The sequence below is a fragment of the Sparus aurata genome, chromosome 24 (genome assembly GCF_900880675.1).
Source record: "Sparus aurata chromosome 24, fSpaAur1.1, whole genome shotgun sequence".
Taxonomy (NCBI): domain Eukaryota; kingdom Metazoa; phylum Chordata; class Actinopteri; order Spariformes; family Sparidae; genus Sparus; species Sparus aurata.
Window position 1 is genome coordinate 2,136,866 of NC_044210.1, and position 5,234 is coordinate 2,142,099.

At 40.5% G+C, this 5,234-nt stretch overlaps 1 long non-coding RNA gene across 1 annotated transcript; it reads right to left on the reverse strand.

Annotated features, from left to right (window-relative positions):
- Positions 1-1,445: 1,445 nt before the first annotated feature.
- Positions 1,446-3,844, reverse strand: LOC115577319 (uncharacterized). The gene is made up of 3 exons (XR_003983084.1): positions 3,683-3,844; positions 2,046-2,119; positions 1,446-1,946 (listed from the first exon to the last, which is right to left on the reverse strand). It is a non-coding gene; the product is annotated as an uncharacterized LOC115577319 (long non-coding RNA).
- Positions 3,845-5,234: the final 1,390 nt, after the last annotated feature.

The window sequence follows — 5,234 nt, forward strand, 5'->3', positions numbered from 1 at the left end:
ATGAGAACCAGGTGAAAAGCTGAGGAGGCTGCAGCAACACCTAATACCAGGCATTATTACAATCATCAACGGATTAAAAAACAAACAAACTGTAATGCAAACTCGGATGGAGAGAGACGTGGATGAGCAAGAGAGCGTCAGTATGGATTAAAATGTGTCAAAAATGTCAAAAATGTTACTGTACAGTTCTGTAGTTTATCGGTGAAGTGTATGAAATAAACATGTGGCTACTGCAGATTGACAAGAGCACAGACAGATGGAGCTGCGTGTCTCCTGTATCCGTATGCGCTGCAGTATTATAAACTCTGAAAAAATAGGTGTCCACACCTCTCAAAAGACAAAAAAAAAAACATATATCTGGATACACAGATATGGCAGCAATCAACAATCTGCTCCAGCACTCTCAGAAAACAGAATCTTCATCGTATTCACAGTATTATAAACTAGCCCACATTAAATAATTGTCTATATACAATGTGCCTGACCATACCTCAGTTAAGACTTAAAGGCCGATCTCAAAATGCCAGTGGTTAACATCCTTTGTGGTTGTCCAAAACTTTATTTGCTGTCAGGAAGAGCGCAGTTGGATAATGATTGTTTGGCAGTTACCAGTTTGTCAAAGGTAACTTTATAACTTTGTGGCTTTGTTTGTACTCCTGCAACAGAACAACAATATGTAGCAACTAACTTTTGCCATGCTCATCCAATTCTGTCTTTCATTTCTGCCCTCCATCTGAATTTCTCACGTCACTGGAATCAGGCGACTGCAAACAAACAATTGGTCAGTTCAAGTCAGATACCATTCTGTTCAATTAAAGGGCCACACTACTCTCCAAGTTGTTATACCTTCAACATATTATTTTTTATATATATATATATCCCTGAGTGCATTATTTTCCCTAACCCAGCAAATTCTGAAAAATGCAAATGGAGAAAGTGTGTAGTGTGTATATAGTGTGAGCTTGGAGTTGGAGTTAGAAAAAAACCAAAAAAAAAACGATGATGAGTTTTACACTATGTCAAGGGATATTGTCACATTGTTTTATGACTTTATGAGCAGGAGGTCCAGTATGAGCCTTTATTACATTTTAAATCCCACAGTTGTGTACAACATTACATTACATTACAACATTTTACCAGTCTCATAGTGAATAGATCCTTCATTGGCATATGAAAACATGTGAGCTTAATCTCTAGATTAATTAGTCCAGTAATTACTAGCCACCTTTAAGATGATCGGCTGTCTGATAGGACAGTTATTGAGGATGTTATGCATATGAAACAAGAAGAAATGAGAAACCCCTCAAATGGAACAGCTTAGAAAAGAGGAAATGAGTGGAACAAGCATAGTGTGGCCATTACACAAGAGCCTATAATAGGAAAATAAAATTCCTTGTAAAGTCAGTGAGGAAGAACTGAGTACAATATGTGTTTATGCTGCCAAACCTTTTTAATGCATTTGTGTTAAAGTCATTGTCCTTTCAAGCGGGAGACAATACTGCGAAACTGACACAACAATGCATTTCCTCCCTTTTCAAAATGCATAACTGATTATGACAGGGTGTGATATTATTGTAGCACCAGTCATTTGCATCCCACTGTGGTGAAATGAACTCATTTCATGGTCCGCTGGGTGGTTCGGGGGACCCACAAATAAGTGAGAATTGCCACTTGCCCGGCATTTGGATGGTCGGGGCACCGAGTGGTGCAGAGATGAGGGAGTTTGGAGAAATGTGAAAATCAAGCCCTCATAAAGCCCAACCACAGCACACATTAGCGCCAAGAGATTTGCATATTGCTTTCCTTCACATGCAGTTGAAAGAGATGGATCATTTAGCTGGCCTTTGAGCCCACAGGAGGCAGAGTCTGGGGGACCTCTCCTGTCACTGATGTCAGTCTCTTCCCTCCTGGACTGGGCTCAGCTCTGTGAACTCTTGCCAAGACTCCTGCAATTCAATAAGCCAAGGTCATTTTGAGTTGCTACTTTTAGCATTCATCATCAATAAATTATTGCCATATTAATTTTGAGACATTAGTATAATTACTGCAGACAAATGAGGCCATTGCTGAGGAGACTGCCAGCTTCGTCTGGATTCTGTACAGCTTATGCGACTTCCAGCTGGATTCAAAGGACATGGATGATCGTCTCACAGAGCAGGGAGGAGTTTTTACTTTAAAATCAATTAACTTAAATGCAAATTGTTACTCCATTTTAACCTCAAGTGGATACTTCCATGACCAAGGCCATGTTCAAATTCATGTTCATAATAGTTATAGTAAGACATATTTTTAAAAAGTCATTTTGGCAAAATACTGATGCGTCATATCATGTTCACATTGCATGTTTATGACTCTGCTGTTATATCGGGAGGTGACATTCCAGCCTTGTTTTGGGGCCACATATTGCGTACTTACCAAAAGACGTAATGTCATCTCAGGGTGTGTTTCGGGCGACCGAAACAGGTATTCAAAAAGGCTAAATCAACCCTAATCAAGAGGTTTTTGTGCCTCAACCTAGCCAGACTATGAGCCCAGTGATATTGAGAAATGTTTTAATATGTCCATAGTTTGCATAAATGTACATTGCCAACATTTATTCTGGCATTTGAGTTGGCCATGCTAGCTCCACTGTAAGGCTTCCTACTGTAGGCGCAGCATGCTCGCAGTGACAATATTAACATGCTGATATTAAGCAGAGATGACATAAAGCATGCTCATCAACATAGTTTACTGTAGCATGCTCATATTTGCTACTTACACAATGTACAGCTGAGACAGATGGGAATTTTATTGGCATAGTAACTTAAGTTGTCGCCACCTTCACTGACCCAGTTTGGTCCAGTGTCAGAGGCAAAAGAAAAGTGATCACACAGTCTGATACCAAAATTTAACCTTCATTGAAGTTACAAAGCCGAGTACGACTAGGTGGCCACCCTATGACCCTTAAACACTGCACTGGAACTTTACACACACCCTCCAAGAACACTGCACACAAACACACAGCAATCAATACTCACAATTATGGAACAGTATCAGCATGCACATCAATAAATATGGACCACTCCAAACTGTTGGCAGCTCAGAATCATTGCTACAAATGAGGGGAGGCAGAATTCTCCCTTAGACTCCAACATTGCCTCTTAATAAGCCCCTGGTAGGGTATCAACTTACTAAAATACATCTAAGATAGGCTGAAATCACCTATAAACAAAGAAAATTTTACTTAAAACAATCTATAAATAGCATCCATCAGAGTAATTGACTGATATAGCCCGGTCTGGTGACAAGACAACTCAGCCCTTAGGCCTAGATGAGTGTGCACAGTTCTTTTCACTTTTTACCAGGCTCCAACTACCACCAGGTATATTGCTGGATATGAAACAACACAATTCTCCTCATCATGTCTCATTGTAACAGTATAAACATTTATAATCTTTTTACAAGATCACTTAAGTTACGTCATAGATCATTAGACACCGTGCATCTGTATGCCAAAACAGCTAGAAGTGAGAGAATAAACAATGGCATGTACAATTCCTCAAACCACAGATATGTTGCAAGTTTTGTTTCTTTAGGTAAAATTTTCCATTTTATGTTGTGACAACACTGTGCTAATGGTCTGGTTGGGTTTAGATACAAAACCCACTTGGTTAGGAAAAGATGATTCTTCGGTTCAAAATACCTGTATAGGTCGCTGTTATGACCCGGGCCTAGGGGAAACCCTGGCGCAACAGGAAAATGAGATCCCTGCTCTTCCCGTTCCCAAAGCACCACCGGCAGCAACGTTTTTTTGCATAGTTGTATTCAAAAACATAGCGTATACACAATCACACAATGCTGGTAGTCTGGGAGAATGAAGTAGAGCCCCCAGGAACTGGGAGGAGCAGGCCCTTAAACCTCTGGCTCCAAGGCAGCGGCCAATCAGCTCCCCGGGGCAACCTGCAATCACTCAGACACACCTGCAACCAATCCCACACACATACTCTCACTCACTCAGGAAAAAGAGAGTTATTGAAACAGACAAATAGAAACATTTATGACCTTTAACCGTTGTAACCGTCGCCAAAAACACGGCTGGAAAATGTCTTGTCAAAACTATCCAGTGGTTTCATGCTTGAAAATGTTGAAACAGATTCTCAAACAGTGGTCCCTGGCTTCCCTCAAGCCCCTGACATGAAAGTCAGCTTATATACACAGTATGTCATGTGAAAGTGATATGACATGTATTGTGTACATGTCAATAGGTACGTACTGTATAACACATACAGATTTGAAAGTATCTTTGGTTTGCAGCAAGACTGACATATATTGTTGCTGTCCAATCAAACACAGCTTTGCGGCAATGGATTTTTCAGATGATTCAATGACTTTGTATATGGTTTGTCTGACATAGGAGAACTGTCTCAACTCATAAAGGACAACTCCCTCCTTCAGTTTTATAAAAAGAAAATCACCAAATGTGGAGAGACGTGTTTTTTTACTGGACAGCGACAATATTTGATATGTTGTTGTAACAAGAAAGTTTCTAAATGATAAAAACATTTCTCATTACAATATAAAACTGAGCAGACATGTTATTGTCATGTCAAACTCTGTGATTATCCCAATATAAAAAGCATCTGTGATTTGTTTTTGTTTTTTTTATGAATCTTAAGCAGCAGATTTTAACTGTGATCCTAAATTGTCTAAGTTGATGACAGTCATTGAGGAGGGAGTGACTGTGGGTGCTCAGTGTAATAGTCCCTCTGTGTATCAGTATTCAACAAGCAGCCTAACTCTACAGTGTGTCTTTAAAATGGTTATTTTAACAGGTTTTGTCCAGCTCCTGGTCATGGAAGCAGTAGCTTTGTTACATTATCCAGTGGGCCAGGCTCAATCCCTCTCAGAGATGAATACATTTCAAACAGTAGCTCAACTCAAAGTGTGAGTTGTTGTTGCTGCTGCTCTGGTTAGCTTTCAAATGCATAAGCACTCAGCACCCTGCCTCAAGCGCCGGCATGTGCTTCCCTTCAAGGCATGTCTCCGTCAGCTGGACTAGTCAGCTTTGTTGTATGCTGTCCCTGCCCTTGTCACAATGCTCACATGCGCTGGTTTTAAACACATTCACTCACTTGTGCATGCGTCTGGACTGAAATAGAGCCACGTCTCTGTTTGTCACTAATGGCCAAGATGAGGAAAAGAGGAGCTGGAGAGTAGAGAGGGTCCCTCGGGGCGACAAGGTTCTACAGTGGGTG